At 39.3% G+C, this 21,724-nt stretch overlaps 1 protein-coding gene across 10 annotated transcripts in view; it reads left to right on the forward strand.

Annotated features, from left to right (window-relative positions):
* CACNA1B (calcium voltage-gated channel subunit alpha1 B) overlaps window positions 1–21,724 on the forward strand; it is a 212,391-nt gene that overhangs the window by 131,364 nt on the left and 59,303 nt on the right. The window lies entirely within an intron of this gene.

Raw genomic sequence — 21,724 nt, forward strand, 5'->3', positions numbered from 1 at the left:
GTAATTTTAAATTTCACTTGTTCATTGTTGGTATGTAGGAAAACAATTGACTTTTGTATGTTCAGCTTGTATCCTGAAACCTTGTAGGAATTTTTTTTTTTGATTCTTTCAGATTTTCTAAATAGATGATCAAGTCATCTGCTAACAAATACAGGTTTTTTTTTTTCTTTTTTTTAGTCTTACTTACCAATCTGTAAACTTTTTATTTCTCTTTTTTTCCTTTTCCCCCTTGTTGCTTTAGTGAGGACTTCCAGTATGGTGTTGAAAAGGATTGGAGAGAGGGCGACATCTTTTCCTTGTATGTGATCTTTTAAAGACAGCTTTGAGTTTCTCACTATTAAGTATGATGCTAGCTATAGGGTTTTTGGTACATGTTCTTTATAAAGTTGAGGAAATTCCCCCTATTCCAATTTACTGAGAGTTTTTATGATGAATAGGTATTGGATTTGTCAAATGCCTTTTTTTTTTCTTTGTACCTGTTGATATGAGCAAATGATTTTTCTTTTTTGGTTTGTTGATATGATGGATTATATTAATTGATTTTTGATTCTTGGACCAGTCTCTCATATTGGGGTTAATTCCACTTGGTTGTGGTATATAATTCTTTTTATACTTTTTTGGATTTGATTTGCCAATATTTTGTTTGAGAATTTTTAATCTATATTCATGAGAGATAGTGGTGTATAGTTTCCTTGTGATGTCTTGACTGGTTTTAGTATTAGGGTAAAATGCTGGCCTCCTAGAATTTGTTCAGATTTGCTTCTATCTTCTGAAAGAGATTGTAGGGAATGGCTATGATTTCTTTCTTAGGTATTTTGTAGAATTCACCAGTGAACCTATCTGGGCCTGGTGTTTTCTGTTTTAGAAGGTAATTATTGATTCGATCTTTCACTTTAATAGCTATAAGCATATTTAAATTATCTATTTTTTCTTGTGTGAGTTTTGGCAGATTGTATCCGTCCAAGGAATTGGCTCATTTCACAGTTTATCAAATTTGTGGGCATAGAGTTGTTCAGAGTATTAGTTTATTATCCTTTAATGTCCATGGGATCAGTAGTGATGTGTCCTCTTTTATTTCCGATGTTAGAAATTTTTGTTTTCCCTCTTTTATCTTAGCCTAGCTAGAGGCTTATCAGTGTTATTAATCCTTTCAAGGAACCAGCTTTTGGTTTCATTAATATTCTCTGCTGCTTTCAATTTCATTGATTTCTGCTCTAATTCTCATTATTGCTTGTCTTCTGCTTCCTCTGGATTGAAATTCCTCTTCTTTTTCTTGTTTCCTAAGGTGGAAGCTAAATGATTGATTTTGGGCTTTTATTTTCTAATGTATGCGCTCAGTGCTATAAATTCCTTCTATCCAACAAACTTTGTTAAAATTGTGTTTTCGTTTTCATTTAGTTAAAATATCTTACAGTTTCCCTCGGAACTTCTTCTTTGACTCATATGTTATCTAGAAGTATGCTGTTTAATTTTTGTGTACTTTGAGAATTATCTTTGTTATCAATTTCTAGTTTACTTCATTGTGGTCTGAAAACAGACTTTTTGTCCACATTTTAATTAGGTTGTTTTCTAATTGTTGACTTTTTAGAGTTCTTTGTATAATTTTAATATAAGACTTTTATCAGATATGTGATTTGCAAATATTTTTTCCCAGTTTGTGGCTTTTCATTTTCTTAACATTTGGTGTTTTTGATTGTTACTCATGGGAGGGTTAACTTGGTCCCTGTTATTACTTCTGCTAGAAGCAGAATGTTAGGCTATTGGCTTCTATATGTTAATTTTGTGTCCGACTACTTTCCTGAATCCTCAAATCGTTCATTAGTTTTAGCACTGATTGTCTGTTTTCCCCCTAAGTATATTATATAAAACTTTGCAATACAGTTCTAACTATTCCTTTCTAAATCTTAGGTTTTCCTTCCTTCTTTTTTCTTTCTTTTTTGCTGCCTGGTTGCACCAGCAAATATACTAACATTGGAGTTAGTGGGTCCCCTTACCTTGTTTCTACCTACCTAAGTAAGATTATAGTTTTGGGCTTGAGAGGTGTGTGTGTGTGTATGTGTATAAAGTCATGTTATCAGATCAGATCAGATCAGTCGCTCAGTCGTGTCTGACTTTTTGCGAACCCATGAATCGCAGCACGCCAGGCCTCCCTATCCATCAACAACTCCCGGAGGTCACTGAGACTCATGTCCAACGAGTCAGTGATGCCATGCAACCATTTTATCCTCTGTCGTCCCCTTCTCCTCTTGCCCCCAATCCCTCCCAGCATCAGAGTCTTTTCCAATGAGTCAATTCTTCGCATGAGGTGGCCAAAGTACTGGAGTTTCAGCTTTAGCATCATTCCTTCCAAAGAAATCCCAGGGCTGATCTCCTTCAGAATGGACTGGTTGGATCTCCTTGCAGTCCAAGGGACTCTCAAGAGTCTTCTCCAACACCACAGTTCAAAGGCATCAATTCTTTGGCGCTCAGCCTTCTTCACAGTCTAACTCTCACATCCATACATGACCACAGGAAAAACCATAGCCTTGAGTAGATGGACCTTTGTTGGCAAAGTAATGTCTCTGCTTTTTAATATGCTATCTAGGTTGGTCATCACTTTCCTTCCAAGGAGTAAACATCTTTTAATTTCATGGCTGCAGTCACCATCTGTAGTGATTTTGGAGCCCAGAAAAATAAAGTCTGACACTGTTTCCACTGTTTCCCCATCTATTTCCCATGAAGTGATGGGACCGGATGCCATGATCTTCGTTTTCTGAATGTTGAGCTTTAAGCCCACTTTTTCACTCTCCTCTTTCACTTTCATCAAGAGGCTTTTGAGTTCCTCTTCATTTTCTGCCATAAGGGTGGTGTCATCTGCATGTCTGAGGTTATTGATATTTCTCCCGGCAATCTTGATTCCAGCTTGTGTTTCTTCCAGTCCAGCGTTTCTCATGATGTACTCTGCATATAAGTTAAATAAACAGGGTGACAATATACAGCCTTGATGTACTCCTTTTCCTATTTGGAACCAGTCTGTTGTTCCATGTCCAGTTCTAACTGTTGCTTCCTGACCTGCATACACATTTCTCGAGAGGCAGATCAGGTGGTCTGGTATTCCCATCTCTTCCAGAATTTTCCACAGTTGATTGTGATCCACACAGTCAAAGGCTTTGGCATAGTCAGTAAAGCAGAAATAGATGTTTTTCTGGAACTCTCTTGCTTTCCATGATCCAGCGGATGTTGGCAATTTGATCTCTGGTTTCTCTGCCTTTTCTAAAACCAGCTTGAATATCAGGAAGTTCACGGTTCATGTATTGCTAAAGCCTGGCTTGGAGAATTTTGAGCATTACTTTAGTAGTGTGTGAGATGAGTACAATTGTGCAGTAGTTTGAGCATTCTTTGGCATTGCCTTTCTTTGGGATTGGAATGAAAACTGACCTTTTCCAGTCCTGTGGCCACTGCTGAGTTTTCCAAATTTGCTGGCATATTGAGTGCAGCACTTTCACAGCATCATCTTTCAGGATTTGGAATAGCTCAACTGGAATTCCATCACCTCGACTAGCTTTGTTTGTAGTGATGCTTTCTAAGGCCTATTTGACTTCACATTCCTGGATGTCTGGGTCTAGGTCATGTTATAGACTTTATTAATTTCTATTTCAGTAAGTATTCTTTTATCTGAAATACATGTTGAATTTTGTTGAAGGCCTTTTCAGCATCCATAGAGATCATATATTTTCTGCTTACATATGGAGATTTATAGTAAAAAGCTTTCTTTTGCAATCTTACAAAAAACTACATTAGGTTATCATAATTATTTTTTATGTGATGTTGGGCTTTCTTTGATTATGCTTCATGGAAGATTTTTGGATTGGTATTGACATGTGTAACTTTCCTACATTATGTTCAAGTGTCATAAGGTTTTGGTATTAATGCCATATAGTTATTTCTTGCTTAACCTCACTAATCCATTCCTAAAAATCAAATGTTGTCTTGGGAGTCCAATTTCCCATTTTAAGTGGGAAAAACTTAATGTACTATAAAAACAGTAATGTGTTATAATTGGTTGTACTCAAATCCCCAACCAATTTCTTAAAATAGAACTCAAGCACAGTTAATCACTGAAAAGTAAAAACTATCATATTAGTACACGAAGCACTTAATACGTTGTTTCCTGATGGTGACAGTTGAAATGGCTGTTCACAGGCAGTAGCTCTGGACACCTCCTTCAGCGAAACTCACACTTTTCCCAAACATCCACACATGATTCTGATAGCTAACCAGCTGACTTTGGAATCACGCCTGAAGGTTTTCCCCCAATTAAAAGAAAATGTTTTGCATTCTGGGGATTTATACATTTTTCCTACATAAACATCAGTCAAGAAAACCTCAACAACACTGTAATGAGAGATACATATATTCTCCTGAAGTATGAGTATTATATTGGGTTGCCCAGAGAGTTTATTTGAGTTTTTCCATTGATTTTACTTTTTGGCCAACCCAATAATGGACAGAAGTGCCTGGCAGCCTACAGTTCATGGGGTCACAAAAGAGTTGGACACAACTTAGCCACTAAACCACAGCAGCAATAAAAATAAGAGGTGATCTATTGAGAAATGTTACTGGAGGAGATGTTCTGTGGATATACCTATTATTGATCCGTAAAAACAATTAGAATGTTTGATTCTATTTTGTTTCTGGGATAGTTTAAGTAGCATTAGGATTACTTGGTCTTTAAAGATTTAGTATAATTCCTTTGTGAAGTCATCTGGGTTTGGTTTTTTTTGTTGGACAGTCCTTTGATAATTTAATAGATTAAATTATTTAATAGATTTAATGGATTAAATAAATTTAAATTAAATTAGATCATTTAAACCAATATTTAAATATTAAATATTTAAATAAAATTAATTTAATTTATTTAAATCATTAAATTTAAATAATTTAAATTAGATTAAATTATTTAATAGATTTAATAGATTAAATAAATATAAATTTAAATTAAATTAAATTAAATAAATATAAATAATTTAATAGATTAAATTATCTGCCTCTGAATAGATATTGGTCTATTTAAACTTTTTTTTATCTCCTAAGATCAATTTAGTAAATTATAATTTCCTTAGAAATGATCCTTTTATTTTAGGTTTTCCAATGTATTTACATGGATACAAAGAAGTAGCTTAAGTTTTTAAAACAGTTTCCTCTGGTTCAGTGTTTTTTTTCCCCCTTCTCATTTTTTATCCTGTATATTTTGTATTTTCTCCTTTTTCTTGATTAAAATAGTAGTTTATAAGTTTTGTGGATTTTTATAAACAGAACCAGCATCTTTATGAGTTCTATTAATATTGTTTTTAATCATTTTTTTCTAATTTTATTCTCATTATTTTCCTCCTACTGCCATTGTGTTTTACTTTGTCGTTCTTTTCTACCTTCTTCAGTGGGAGGCTTAGTGTATTTTAGTCTTTAGTTTTTGTTATATGGTTATTTAGGGTTGTGAATTTTCCTCTGATTACCAATTTAATTGTGTCCTATAGATTCTGATGTTTGGTGTTTTCCTTTTCACCAGATTTTAAAATAATTATGCAATTTTAGTTTGTATTTCCCCTTAGTGTTCCTTCAGTTCAGTTCAGTTCAGTCACTCAGTTGTGTCCAACTCTTTGCGACCCCATTGCAGCACACCAGGCCTCCCCGTCCATCACAGACTCCCGGAGTTCACTCACACTCGTGTCCACTGAGGAGGTGATGTCATCCATCCGTCTCATCCTCTGTCGTCCGCTTCTCCTCCTGCCTTCAGTCTTTCCCAGCATCAAGGTCTTTTCTAGTGAGTCGGTTCTTCACACCAGGTGACCAAAGTATTGGAGTTTCAGCTTCAGCATCAGTCCTTCTGATGAATAGGACTGATTTCCTTTAGGATGGACTGAATATTTACTATAAGGAATCAGGTACCCTGCAAATGAACAGTTTTGTTTTTGCTTTCTGATACGTATGCCTTTGGTTTCCCGTCTTCCCTCGTGCCGCTGGGAGTCACCTCCAGTGCTTCTTCCCATCTGGTGGGAGGAGGGAGCACTCCGCCTTTCACCACTAAGTATAATATTCATTGTAAGTCTCTTGTTTTTAAGATGTTCTTTCAAGTTGAGGAAATTCCCCTTTATCTCTTTTTTCCCCTAAGTTTTTATATTAAAGTGTTGAATTTTATCAAAGTTTCTGCCTCAGTTAATGGGATCATGTGGTTTTTCTCCTGTGATGTGGTAGTCTGCATTGATTGATTTTCAAGTATTGACCTGCCTTGCATCCTGGGATAAACTTGTGTATAATTACTTTATATATTGCTGATTTCTGTTTGATAGTATTTTGTTGGAGAGTTTGGCTTTTGTATTTATGAGAGATATTACTCTATAGTTTTCTTTTTTGTACTCTTTCTGATTTTGGTATCAGAATAATGCTGATTCTTAAAATGAATTGGACAGTATTTTTTATTATTTTTTTGGAGGAGATTGTGTAGAATTGGTGTTAATTCTTAAAATGTTGGGAGACATTTGCTGATGAAACATCTATTAGAATTTAAAAACTGCCCTTAATGGGGCTCTGTTATTTAACCGTACTGGGTGAGTGGCATTGGTCTGTGCTTTTGAAGGAACGGCCCTTTTGTTTAAGCTATGACTTTTATGTGTGTATGGTTGTTTGTGTTAGCCAAGTGTTAGTCAGTCAGTCGTGCCTGACTCTTTGTGACCCCACAGACTGTAGCCCGACAGGCTCCTCTGTCCATGGGATTTTCCAGGCTAGAATACTGGAGTGGGTGCCGTTTCCTTCTCCAATAGTTGTTTGTAGTATTCCCTTATCTTTTGATGTCATTGAAAGGTTGAATCACGCAAAGACGCCGGGGTTCTTGGCCCCCGGAGGAGAAGAATTCAGTCCGGGGCCAGAGACGAGGCTTGATCACTCAGAGCTTCTGTGTAATAAAGTTTTATTAAAGTATCAAGGAGATAGAGAAAGCTTCTGACATAGGCATCAGAAGGGGGCAGAAGAGTACCCCCCTGCTAGTCTTCAGCTGGATGTTGTATAGTCACTAGCAGTCTGTTAATTAAAGGAATGCCTTAAAACTCAGCATGGCACCAGGCCCCTCACCCATAAGATGCATTTTGGGATAATCTTGGCACCAAATGGTTCATCGTGGGCCATAAAATGATTAACTTGAATCTTGAAGAAGGGCAGATCACCATACAAATAGTTTCGTTTACATGGATTAGGGGAACAATATTTGAGTATAACATGCTGGTTTGTCAAGTAGGTTCTGAGCCAAGAGGCGGAACCAACTTGAAGACAGAGTCTGGGGTAAATGCATAGTACATTAGCATAGCTTAAGACAAACATTCCCATAAGAAAAAGGCGTTGGTTATCTCTAGGTTTGAGAATCGGAGAAGGCAATGGCACCCCACTCTAGTACTCTTGCCTGGAAAATCCCATGGATGGAGGGGCCTGGTAGGCTGCAGTCCATGGGGTCGCTAAGTCGGACCTGACTGAGCGACTTCACTTTCACTTTCCACTTTCATGCATTGGAGAAGGAGATGGCAGCCCACTCCAGGATTCTTGCCTGGAGAATCCCAGGGACGGGGGAGCATGTTGGGCTGCCGTCTATGGGGTCGCACAGGGTCGGACACGACTGAAGCGACTTAGCAGCAGCAGCAGCAGCAGCAGGTTTGAGAATAGTTAACTTCAGGTGAAACCAGGTGTCATTATGGCAACACAGTATTTTAAGAGAAACCTCTTTTTAAATTTGTATAGAGAAGGAAAAAATATCGCTAGTTTGTTCCCTCCTGCCGCTTAAGAGAAATAAGAATGTCTGACACTTGCAGGCTATTTCCTCAGTTTGGAGACCCCTGGCCTTCCTGCCTGTTACCCTCTCATCATCACGATCTGTAGTGACAGCTGTTGTCTCATTCTTGACATTGGTACTTTGTGTCTTGTCTCTTTTTTGTTAGTCTTACTAAAAACTTTTTTTATTTTATGCATCTTTTTAAAGAAATGGGTTCTTTTTTTAAAATATACTTTTTTATCTGGGCGCACTGGGTCTTGGTGGTGGCACTTGGCATCTGATTCCACGCCTAGGGATCAAACTTGGGCCCCTGCATTTGGAGCTTGGCATCTTAGCCACTACACCACCAGGGAAGTCCCGAGAATGGACTCTTATTTCATTCACTTTTCTCTGTGGTTTTTCTTTCTCCAGTTGCATTCAGTTTCTTTCCCTATTATTTTATTCGTTCTTTGTGCTTTGGGTTTATTTTGTTCTTTACTAGTATCCTGAGGTGGGAACTTAGATTAAGTATTTTCCTCTTTTCTAATGTAAACATTTAGTGCTGTAAATTTTCGTCTTAGTATCGCTTTAGCTGTGTCTCACAGATTTTGATATGTCATCTTTACATTTTCATTCACTTTGGTTTTAAAAATTTCCAGATCAAAGAACTATTTCTCTGTTTGGTTTTGTCAGTTTTTGCTTCATGTATTTTCCAGCTCTGTTGTTGAGTACATACACATTTAGAATTTCGTCTTCTTGAAAATCTTGACCCTTTTATCATTGTGTAATATGTCTCTCTGTACCTGATAAATTTCTTTGCTTTGATATCTACTTTATCTGATATAAATATACCCACTCTTGTTTTTTAATTTAATATTTCCACTTAAGATATATATCTTTTTCATCTTTTTACTTTTAACCTAGCTATATATTTATATTTTAAGTTAGTTTCGTGTAGACAGCATATTGTTGGGTCGTATTTTTCATCCACTCTGTCCGTTCTTTGTTTGGGGGAAGCATATTCAGACAGTTTATGTTTAATATAATTATATATATTATCGCTTATATGTACTGTTGCATACTGTTTATTTTTTCTATTTTTTATTTCTCTGGTTTCTTTCTCCTGCATTCATGTGAGTTACTTGTGTATATTTTAGAATTCCATTTTGATTCATCTATAGTATTTTTGAGTGTGTCTCTTTGTATTGGTTTTTTGATGGTTCTTCTAAGTATTACATATGTATGCTGCTGCTGCTAAGTCACTTCAGTCGTGTCCGACTCTGTGCGACCCCATGGACTGCAGCCCACCAGGCTCCTCCATCCATGGGATTTTCCAGGCAAGAGTACTGGAGTGGGGTGCCATCGCCTTCTCCGATTACGTATGTCTCGATATACCAGGGTTGTCCTTCTATCAGTCGGAATGAAGTATAGACATTTTGCCTCTCTTTTTCCTCCCCGTGTATAATTACACATGTATTTAAGTACATCAATGTATGTTATAATTTTTGCTTCACTGTCAAATGTAATTTAGAGAACTCAAGAGGAAAAGGAAAGTGTGCTGTATTTTTACTCTTCCTATTGTTCTTTATTTCTTCCTTCCTGATATTCCAATATTTCTTCTTTCATAGCTTACTTTCTGTTTGGAGGACCTTCCTTAGCCATTCTTTTAGGGTAGTTCTACAGGTGAAAATTCTCTTAGTTTTCCTTCATCTGAGAATGTCTTGATTTTCCTTTCATTCCTGAAGGATATTTTCACTGGGTATAGAATTCTGGGTTGACAGTTCTTTTTTTTCAGCACTTGAAAAAACGTGTGCCTCATGCTTCTGACCTCCATGGTTTCTGATGAGAAATCCAGTGTCATTCGAATTGTTTTCTTCCTATAGGTAAGATGTTGTTTCTCTCTCGCTGCTTTCAAGATTTTTTTTTCTTTATATTTCAGAAGTTTGATTATGATGTATTTTGGCATGAATTTCTTTAGGTTTATCCTGTTTGGGATTCACTCAGCTTCTTAAATTTGTAGATTTTTGTCTTTTTGCCAGTTTTGGAAATTTTTCATCCATATGTCTTTGAATACGTCTTCAGCTCTGCCCTCCTTCTCCTTTCTTTCCAGGACTCTGTTGACACGAATGGTAGATCTTTTGTTACAGTCCCGAAGGCCCCTGGGACTGCTTACTTTTTTCCGTCTGGTTTCTCTCTGTTGTTCAGACTGAGTAACTTTATTGTCTGTCCTCCAGTTCCCTAGTTCTTTCGTTTGTGCCCTCCATTCTGCCGTTGAGCCCGTCTGTTAAGTTTCTACTTTCAGTTACTGAATTTTTCACTTCCAAAATTTGTGTTTGGTTCTGTATATCTTCTGTTTCTTTCCTGAGGTTTTTCCCTCACTTGTTTTGAGTGTGTTTTTACATCTGTCAAAGCATTTTTATGATGGATGCTTTAACATCTGTGTTATCTTGGTGTTTATTGATTATCTTTTCTCGTTCAAATTGAGATTTTCCTGGTATGACAAGTGATTTTTTGATTGAAACCTAGACAAATCTTCTAGGTTTGCCTTATATATGATGTCCAGGGTTTTTAGTTGTCCTCAGAGGATGAATGAAAGAAGGTACTTCTATTCCATCTTTCTGAAAGCTGAGGTCTTTGAGTTAATCTTTATGTATGGCATGAGGTAAGAAAGGGTTGTGGTTCTTACTACCCCAGCCCGCACCACCACTGATGTCCACTTGTCCTCCTACCATTTGTTGGAAAGGCAGCCCTCTTCAATAGAATTACTTTGGTACGTTTGTCAAAAATCAATTGACAGATGTTATTTCATTCCAGGAAAACTTTCTGGGATTACAGTGTTAAATGTTAGTTACATTACATTGTTTTATTTTTGCTTTTCATACATTCCAGTTATTTAAATGTTGGCTCTCCTTTGCCTCTCTGCTGTATGAATTTCTCTTTACCCATCTGAAAACTCACTCCTTATTTCATATGTTTTCTCTTGGCTCATTTCACTCTGAAATTCCTTTTCCCTTGCTATGATTTCAGTCCTGTGTATTTTCCCTTGGACTTACCTGTTGTCTCCTCATACTTTCTGAGATGATTTTGTTTTTTCTCTGTAACTTTATTTCTCAGATGATTTTGTCTCCTTTTTCAACTTGTCTCCTAAGTTTCCTTAGCTCTCATCTCATATCATCTAACTGTCCACACATTTTTGTTTTCAGCTTTTGAATTTGATTTGTGGTGTTTCTTCTTATCAACAACTGCTTGTTTAGTTATGTTTAGTTCATGTTGGAAGGTTTTTGTCTGCTGTGTGGTTGTTTTTTGTGGAGTATCTTTATTACCTGAAGGGTTTTCATCCTTGTTTTCTGTGTTCTTATGTAGAAGCTTTGTATGGATGTTGGGTTCATTTTTCTGATAATGAGGAAGTGTGTTGGAGAAGGAAATGGCAACCCACTCCAGTGTTCTTGCCTGGAGAATCCCAGGGATGGCGGAGCCTGGTGGGCTGCCGTCTGTGGGGTCGCACAGAGTCGGACACGACTGAAGCGACTTAGCAGCATGTTACAATTTCTTGGACCAAAAATTACATGTGATTTTGGGAAGAGTAGGGGAGAGGTTTAGGCAGCTTAGTTGGTTTCTAGGTCAAGAACACGTTCTTATGTCAGTACAATGAAGCCCGTTTTCTTTTTCAGTGGTGCCCAGTGGGGGGTGTCTGGAGGGCCCTGGATCTTGGACACTTGTTTCTTCTCTCCTTCCGTCGCTGAGCCACTGAACTCGCATCTCTCGTTGTCTTCTCAAGGTTACTGCCTACAGTGCTGGGCACTTCCAGGCCCTTCCTTTCACGTCCCCAGAAGCAGCACCCTGAGCTGGCGGGTCTCACACCTGTTCTCAGTGTTTCCCTGCCTTTTTTCCTGTGGGTGAACAAGTCGATGTTTCTGTGTTCAGCATCACTAGGACCCACCTCGCTCCCCCTTCTCCACACACTCCCTGCCTGATTCCTCAGGGCGAAGTTTGCTTTCCCACCGACATGTAAATTCAGGTTTGTAGTTCCCTTATTTCCTGTGTGCTGGAGGCACGCACCGTGGATGATTTCATCACCTGCCTATCAACCATGTGGGTTACGGAGCACGTAGGGAGAGACGTAAATTCGAGTGTGGCTGTGCCGGTGTCAGCAGGAACCGGCCTCTTTTAGTTTCTGCTGGATTTGTAGTTATGGCCACTTTACATTTCTAATTTTCTTTCTTCATTTCTTCTTTCTATCCTTCATTCCCTTCTTCCCTTCTTTCTCCACTGTTTCTCTCCTTCTCTTGATAAACTCTTTTTTTTCCCCCCTAGAGGTTGTCAATTTTAATAGGGTACTAAAGTCTCAACTTTGGCGTTCTTAGCCTTTTTATCGTATCTTTTCTGTGTCATTAATTTATGTTCTTATTTATTATTTCTTTTTTTCTGCTTTATTTGTCTTTATTGTAATCTCTTTGCCCACTTATTAGTTGAATACTCAGCTGTGACACAAGCTTTTCTACTTTGCTAGGGTGTTTAAGGCTTTAACTATCACTCTAAGAATTACTTTAATTTTATTTTACAAGTTATGAAACATCATATTTTTTACTTCTAAATCTTTTCCAAGTTTCATTATGGTTTGATTCATTAGTTATTTATAAGTACAGTTTTGAATTTATAAGTAGCAGAGATTTCTTTAACACTTTTCTGTTAATTTCGTTATTTTTTCTTGTATTTTATCACTCTTTGCATTTGAGGTCATCCATTTGGCTTTTTTTTTCCTTCTGCATGAAGAACATTTTTTTCTGATATTTTTGCTAAGGTCTCATGGCAGTGAAGGGCTTCCCAGGTGCCACCAGTGGGAAAGAATCTGCCTGCCAGTGTAAGAAATGCAGGTTCAATCCCTGGGTCAGGAGGATCCCCTGGAGTAGGAAAAAGCAATTCTGTTCAGTATTCTTGCCTGGAAAATCCCGTGGGCAAAGGAGCCTAGCAGGTCACACTCCATGGGGCTGCAGAGAGTCAGACACAACTGAGCAGCTGAGCCCTTGGATGGTGGTGCTTGTTGCTGTTCCGTTGCTCAGTTGTGTCCGACTTTTTGTGACCCCATGGACTGCCGCACACCAGGCTTCCTTGTCCTTCACTATCTCCTGGAGTTTGCTCAGACTCAGGTCCATTGAGTCAATAATGTCATCCAACCATCTCGTCTTCTGTTGCTCCCTTTTCTTCCTGCTCTCAATCTGTCCCACCGTCAGGGTCTTTTCCAATGAATCGGCTGTTTGCATCAGGTGGCCAGAGTATTTTAGCTTCAGCCTCAGCATCAGTCCTTCCAATGAATATTCAGGGTTGATTTCCTTTAAGATTGACTGGTTCAATCTCCTTGTAGTCCAAGGGACTCTCAAGAGTCTTCTCCAGCACCACAATTTGAAAGTATCAGTTCTTTGGTGCTCAGCCTTCTTTCACATCCATACCTGACTACTGGAAAAATCATAGCTTTGACTGTATGGACCTTTGTCAGCAAAGTGATGTCTTTGCTTTTTAATATGCTGTCTAGATTTGTCATAGCTTTCCTTCCAAGGAGTAAGTGTCTTTTAATTTCATGACTGTGGCCACTGTCCACAGTGATTTTGGAGACTAAGAAAATAAAATCTGTTACTGCTTCCACTCCTCCCCCCATTCTATTTGCCATGAAGTGAAGGGACCAGATGCCGTGATCTTAGTTTTTTGAATGTTGAGTTTTAAGCCAGCTTTTTCACTCTCTTCTTTTACCCTCATCAAGAGGCTCTTTAGTTCCTCTTTGCTTTCTGCCTTTAGAGTGGTATCATCTGCATATCTGAGATTATCGATAACTTCTCTGGGCAGTCTTGATTCCAGCTTGTGGTTCATCCAGCCCAGCGTTTTGCATGATGTATTCAAACCAGTCAGTCTTAAAGGAAATCCACCCTGAATATTCATTGGAAGGACTGATGCTGGAGCTGAAGCTCCAGTACTTTGGTCACCTGATGTGAAAAGCCTACTCATTGGAGAAGACCCTGATGCTTGAAAAGATTGAGGGCAGGAGGAGAAGCGGGCAACAGAGGATGAGATGGTTAGATGGCATTGTTGACTCAATAGACATGAGTTTGAGCAAACTCTGGGAGATAGTGAAGGACAGGGAAGCCTGGTGTGCTGCAGTCCATGGGGTCTCCAAGGGCTAGACGTGACTGAGCAACTAAACAATAACGAACTCTACATATAAGCTAAAGAAGCAGGGTGATAATATATAGCCTTGTCATACTCCTCTCTCAATTTTTCTCTCGGTTTGCCTGAAACATCTTTCCAAATTGTTTGTAAAAGTAGTTTCAATTTGTGTGAAATTCTAGGTGGTTCGTTATTTCCTCTCAGCCTTTTGAGACTGTTCCACTGTCTCCTGCTTCCTGCTGTTTTCTGTTGAGAAGTTAATCATTAGTCCAAGTTGTTCCTTTGTGTGCCTGTCTTCTCTCTTTGGCTGCTTACATAAAAACCTTTTTATTATGGAAAGTTAAAACACTGAAAGTAGAGACACAAGTATAGTGAAGCCCCAGTTGCTGTCGCTCACCCTCAAAGTGATAATCCGCGTTTTTGCCAACTGTGTTTCACTTCTGTGGCTCCTTTCTTTCTTTTAATCACTTTAGGTTTAACTGTGTCTGGAAGCATCTCTAATAATTAAGGATTTAACAATCACAATAGCACTGTTACACCTACAAGGTTGATAATAATTTTTTCAGTTCAGTCGTGTTTGACTCTTTGTGACCCCATGGACTGCAGCACGCCAGGCTTCCCTGTCCATCAGGGAGCTTGCTCCCAGACCTTGCTCAGACTCATGTCCGTTGAGTCAGTGATGCCATCCAACCATCTCATCCTCTGTCGTCCCCTTCTCCTCCTGCCTTCAATCTTTCCCAGCGTCAGAGTCTTTTCCATTGAGTCAGTTCTTTGCATCAGGCGGCCAAAGTATTGGAGTTTCAGCTTCAGCATCAGTCCTTCCAATGAATATTCAGAACTGATTACCTTTAGGATTGACTGGTTTGATTTCCTTGCAGTCCAAGGGACTCTCAAGAGTCTTCTCCAACACCATATTTCAAAAGCATCAGTTCTTCAGTGCTCAGCTTTCTTTATGGTCCAACTCTCACATCCATACATGACTACTGGAAGAACCATAGCTTTGACTAGCTTTGACCTTTTTTGACAAAGTAATGTCTCTGCTTTTTAATATGCTGTCTAGGCTGGTCATAGTTTTTCTTCCAAGGAGCAAGCATCTTTCAATTTCATGGCTGTAGTTACCATCTGCAGTGATTTTGGAGCCCAAGAAATAGTCTATCACTGTTTCCATTGTTTCCCCATCTGTTTGCCATGAAGGGATGGCAAACAGATGGGGAAACAGATGTCATGATCTTTGTTTTTTGAATGTTGAGTTTCAAGCCAGCTTTTTCAGTCTCCTCTTTCACTTTCATCAGGAGGCTCTTCAGTTCCTCTTTGCTTTCTGCCATAAGGGTGGTGTCACCTGGATATCTGAGTTTATTGATATTTCTCCTGGCAATCTTGATTCCAGCTTGTGTTTCTTCCAGCCTGGCATTTCACATGATGTACTATGCATATAAGTTAAATAAACAGGGTGACAACATACAGCTTTGACATACTCCTTTGCCAATTTGGAACCAGTCTGTTATTCCATGTCCTGTTCTAATTGATGGATGCTTCTTGACCTGCACAGATTTCTTGAGTTCAAATTTTACCAGTTATCTGAAAAACAGCTTTTTACAGCTGGTATGTTTGAATCAGGATCCAAACAGGATTTGACCTAGCTTAATCTGTCTATGTCTGTTTTACTCTGTGATTATTTTATGCATGCCATTTATCTGTTGAAATACTGTAGAATTTACCCTGTTAAGTATTCTGGATTTGGTTGATTGCCTCATGGTGTCCTGTAGCACATTTTTCTATCCTTAGCATTCCTGTCATCTGGTAATTAGATCTAAAACAGGCCTTCTGAACTTGGCACTATTGACATTTGTTGGTGGTGGCTGTCTTGTGCGTTTTAAGATATTCAGCTGCATCCCTGACCTTTCCCTTCCAGATCTCAGTAGCATACTGTAGTTATGACAACCAAAAAAACCAAAAAAAACAAAAAACAGTCTCTAGACTTTGCCAGGTATTCCTTAGGAGGCGAAATCACCCTTGTCTGTGAACCGCACACCTTGATTCTGATCAGAGTAAAAACTCTAGGGAAGCTTCATAGGTGGTTGTGTGCTTCCTCTCACGTTCCATCAGGAGCCACATGGCATCTGCTGCTTTCCTTTGGGCAGCGTTAAGATTGATCCGTGGATATTGCCCGACCCACCCAGGGTAAGTTTCTCCACCAGCTTTTCCCCGAGTGAACTGGTAGGCATTGATGATTGTCAACAGATTTGTGATTTTATTTGGTATTGTGCAGTTGTGAATTATAATTCCATCATGCTTTCTGAATTATTCCAACTTTTTCTATTCCAACTATTCCAACTTTTTCTGTAAGAAAGAACTTTCTTCATCAACTTTTTGGTTACCCTGAAATACAGCTTGTATTTGTATATAGCAAGATACATGCTTCATTCTGCACCTTTATGTATAAATTTTCAAAATAGCAAGTTGGTTCCTAGGAACTCCAAATACAGTCATTGAGAGCTTTAACAAAATTATCCTTATGAATCATTAGATTTTAACATGTTTGATATGTTTAGGTCCTTTGGACTCACTGTTAGTTCTGATGCTCAAATTGTCCCATCTCTGGACAGGGCATGCCCCTTAAAGTTGGCTTTTTAATTTTTATTTATGTATTTAAAATTTTTTTTACTTTTTTTTTTTTTTAAAGTTGGCTTTTTTACTTTCTCACAGCCTATTGTGGTCTTTGACAGCTTTCTGTTTTCATCTGTTACAACTCATTCCAGGGTCGTTGTGTTCCTTTCTTGCCCAAACGTGGAATTGGCTATTTCTCCACGGAGGGCTGTGTCCTGGACACCTGCTGCTTCTCCAGACCTCCCTTCCCTGCCTTCGGGTAATTCCGCCTCCAGTGGCCTCACCTTCAGCTCCTCTTTGGAGGGCTGCCCTGGACCACTAGAGGTGGGCGGGAGGGAGCACTTCTCTGAGGGTTGGCGACCCCGGGTGGCCCTCACTAGGGAAGGGGTGTGGGCGGATGAAAACCCAGCCGTCTGGCTTCAGGTCTGACAACTCTGAAGCTTAGTTCAGACCCCAGGGTCCCCGAAGCAGCAGCTGATGCTGTGGCAGGGCTTTATCTGAAACTGCGCCCTCACTTGATCTTCTCTGCCCTGCTCTTTCTTGCTCCCATCTAGTTCTTTTTGGGACTCTGTCCTCAGTCTCTTGCACATGGACCCTCATTTCATGGTCTGCTTCTGTAGATGCTGATCTGAGGTGCTGCGGTTCCTTTGATAAGAAACGGTATTATTTACCCATGTGGTCTTTGCTGCTGAGTTTTTACTGCTTTCAGGCTCTTGGGGACTTTTTTTTCCTTTTTAAGGGAGAAGAATATACCATGTAGTCTTTTGACATTTGTAATTCAAATGTAAGATCACAGGGTTTTTACCTACCCACTTAGACTTTACATTTGTATCTCTTTTGTGTTACCCTGAAAAATTGGTGTTTTTTTTGAGCAGTTTTAGTTTCAAGGTAAAAATTAAGTAGAAAGTATAGAGATTTGCTGTATCCTGTCTACCCCTACACACACAGCCTTCCCCATGGTCAGTATTCCTCTCCTGGTGGTACACTTGTTACAGTCAGTGAGCCCCTAGCAGCACATCCTTTTCATCCCAAATCCATAGTTTACAGCAGGTCTCACGCTTGCTGGTATATATTCTAATGATGTTGGACAAATATATAACTGTGTCATTACAGTACCATACACAGGAGTTTCCCTGCCCCTAAGTTCCTTCTTTTTGTCTTTTTACTTATTTGGTTTTTTAAAATAGTATTGTTTAAAAAAATTTTTGTTTTTTTTTGCTCCTACCATATAGAAATGCAAGCAGTTTTTGCCCATTGATTTTGTGTCCACCCAGAGTTGCCAAACACTCTCTTATTCCAAATAATTTTTCTGCTGTTTTCTATGTAGACACATTTATACTGCCTATGATATATATTTTTTGACTTAACTAAAGTATACTTTTCACCTTCCAATTGTAAAATTTAACTCTGAATCGTTGGTTTCTGACCATTACCTTAAATTGAAACCTAATTGTACTGTGATTGGAGATGACGATGTTCATGTAGGGTCATCTTTGATACAAGAGGTGACTGCTTTATGGTTTAGCATGTGGTCAACTTTTGTAAATGTTTTATGTATGCTTAAGAAGAATATGGGGCTTCCCTGGTGGCTCAGCGGTAAAGAATCTGCCTGCAATGCAGGAGCCACAGGAGACGTTGGTTCAATCCCTGGGTCAGGAAGATCCCCTGGAGGAGGGCATGGCAACCCACTCCAGTATTCTTGCCTGGAGAGTCCCATGGACAGAGGAGCCTGGCGGGCTACCGTCCATAGGGTCATGAAGAGTTGGACACGACTGAAGCAGCTGAGCATGACGCACGCACGAGGAATGCATGGGCTTCCCTGGTGGCTCAGATGGTAAAGCATCTGCCAGCAACGCAGGAGATGTGGAGGTGCAGGTTCAGCCCCTGCATCGGGATGGCCCCCTGGAGGAGGGCATGGCCACCCACTCCAGTATTCTTGCCTGCTGAATCCCATGGACAGAGGAGCCTGGTGGGCTACAGTCCCTGGGGTTGCAAAGAGTCAGCCAGGACTGAGTGACTGAACAACAACACTGGAGCTGAACTTTTTGTCATCTTGTGGTGACCCTCTAATGATTTTCTTCTTATATCGTATTTTTCTGATGTGAATATGCCTGAGTTTTTTTTTTTTTAATGAACATTTGCCAAGTGTTTCTTTTCTCATCTTTTGACTTCTAGACTTTATGTGGCCTCGTATTTTGGGCCCGTCTCTTGGAAACTACATATAACTGTATTTCTAAACATGTCACCTGGATAATCTCTGTCAGTCAGTAGCCAGGTTCCATCTGCTTGTATATATTGTGATTATTAATTTACTTGGACCTGCGATGTTTGTTCCAATTTTTCCTGTTTTTCTTCCTTCTCCTTCCTTTTTAGTATTGAATAATTGCTTTTGTGTGACATTTCCCCTCTCATAGTTTATAAACTATGAATTCTTTTTCTGTTTTTAGCAGTTATCCTTTAGTTATATCATGCTTGCATAACAAAATCTATAGTTATTTTTAAATTAAGGTCTAAGGCCTTAGAATAGCAACTGCAATCACATTTTTCCCAACTTCCTCATTAGCATCCATCATTTTAGTCCTTCTTTTCCCACAAAATAGATTTTATTATTCTTTGGACTTTGTAGGGGTTCTGGACAAGCCTCCCCCAAATGTGTGCATGAGAATTATTTTTGAGCTAAAGGCAACCAAGACCCTGTGGGTTCAAGAGAAACAACTGTTCTTGCCTTAACCACCTAGAAAAATTTAGATTGGGGATTTTTCCCAAGAAAGAGTTATTACCAGAGATACGTGTTATCTAAGTGGCCCCATCTCTTTGGAAGGGCAAGCACCTATTTTAATAACCAAAAATCTGCTCTGTTTTATGTTGCCTCCTTAGAGGCCCCCATTGTTTAGCTCAGGGTGATATATATATGCACCTCATTCTACCTTTCTGTCTGAACCTCTCACAGATGTGTGGTTGCTATATTTTTTCATATTACTAATCTCATGTCAATTTAATTCTTAGGCCAGTCAGAAGAACCTAGGAATGTAGAATAAAATTTTCTTCCTTCCCAACAACTTTATAGAGACTGTGTTTAGATTTACTGATTTCTTACGTTACAGACTTTCCTTTAATATCATTTTCTATCTTCCTAAAGTATAGACCTTCCTGCTATAACATTATACATGCATTTCTAAAAATGCCATGTGTTGAAAATAATAGGCCTTATTAAATAATTCAAGGTATGGCAACTCTTTAACCAGAACACTAATAAAAACAAGAATAATCTGAATGCAAAATGATAGCACAGTTGAATCTGTTTGCATTTGTTCCCAGTATCAAGCCTTCAGCCCTGCCTCTGCCTTGAGACCCTTTGCTCCCAGTAGAGACCAGCCTTGCCTTACACCAGTACAGCAGAGACCGGAGGGGAGTTGTGGGGACTGAGGGGGGGCCTCGCTTTTCTGTCCTTTTCTCCCCTCTGGGATTTTGCCCCTTATTCCCAGACAGTCCATCATCCTCACCTCCAGTCTTTCATCACTCCTCCCAGTAGGGGTGCTGCTTTCTGCTTCTACAAATGGGAAAGCGGCCCCCAGGCACAGGTATCTCCCAAGGACTGTTGCTTCTCAGGTTCTTTAAGCAGTTACATGTTTTTGTTCTGCTTTTATGATTGTCTATAGTAGGAGGTTGAGTCCTTTGTAATAAGCCTCTCTGTCATAGGCCATGGAAATGCTGGGCCACTTTTATAGGCTTCTATTGCTTGTTCACTTTTTAAAGACTCATTTTTTAAATTTCTTTGCATATTTATATTCAGTTCTTTAGTTCTTTTACAGTCCTCATCTAAAGGCGCATATATCTGAAGTCCCTTGGGAATTATACATCTATTACTAGCTTCTGCTGTCTTTCACGTACCTCCCTTCTTTTTGTGTTTGTTGATATGAGTTCATATATAATTGACCATAATGCACCCTTTCTGAGTCAGGCTTTATGAGATAATTAAGCCCTATAGAAAAAGAATTGTTTGGCTGCTTTTTCAGTTCTCTCGAGGATGGTTACATAGCTCTAGCACAGAAATTCTTTCTACATGGTGGACGCCTTGGGACATTAGGCTTGCGTTCTCTTCAAGCTGGCAACAGTTACCTCGGTCAGTGGGGATTCTGCGGGCAGATGGGGGATGTTCTTGCCAGAGACGACTTACCTGTGCTTTCCCAGAAGCCCGGGGCACTGCCACTGCACTCCTTCAGCCCCCTGGAGGGAGCAGTTTATTGTGGTGCCTCACTTTCCCTGCCCAACCCAGCTTTGCTCGGTCTTGTCCCCAGCGGGTGATTCTTCAGTTCAGCCTGTTTCTTAATCTGAAACCTGGAGGTACTAACACACGCCAGTAAGTGCTGTCGTGAGGGTGAAGCACCCGGGCCAGCCAGCACATGGTTGTTTTCAGTGAACATCCTGCTCCTTTCTTCATCCCCCGCTCCAGCGACCCATATCTGGTCATCTGGCTTGATTGTGTTCTGTTTCAGTGAAGTTTTTGTTTCTGTCAGGTCTCTTTTTTAAATAAACTGTTTCCAACAATGAATCTCCTTGGTTGTAGCTCTTGTTTTGATCCTCTCCTTGTTTTCCTGATTTATTATTTATTACTTATTACTTTATTATTTCCTTGATTTATCATTTATTACTTATATATATTATTATTTTTATATTACTATTATTATATATTTTTATATATTATATATATATTATTTATTAATATAATTTATTATTATTTCCTGGTTTTGATTTATTGATGAGTTCTGTTGTTGTTATAGTAAATTTATTTCAGGAGAAGTATTTCCATCCAGGCTCTGGCATCTTTGTTCCATTCTTTTAAGCAGAAAAAAAATCTTTGTTAAGTGTATATTGGTAAGGCAGAGGGCTCCCCAGGTGGCGCAGTGGTAAAGGATCCGCCTACTAAATGCAGGAGACACAAGAGACTGGAGTTTAATCCCTGGATTGGGAAGGTCCCCTAGGATAGGAAATGGCAACCCACTCCTGTATTCTTGCCTAGGAAATCCGATGGACAGAGGGGCCTGTCAGGTTTACAGTCCATGGGGTTGCAAAGAGTCGGACACGACTGAGCACTCACACACACAGGGAGGCAGAGGTGTCCACAGCCAGGGATGCCCACCAGGCTTGGTGCTGCTCCCCAGAGACCCTGGTGGAGGGAGAGGTGAGGAA

Source organism: Bos indicus x Bos taurus, chromosome 11 (genome assembly GCF_003369695.1).
Source record: "Bos indicus x Bos taurus breed Angus x Brahman F1 hybrid chromosome 11, Bos_hybrid_MaternalHap_v2.0, whole genome shotgun sequence".
Classification (NCBI taxonomy): domain Eukaryota; kingdom Metazoa; phylum Chordata; class Mammalia; order Artiodactyla; family Bovidae; genus Bos; species Bos indicus x Bos taurus.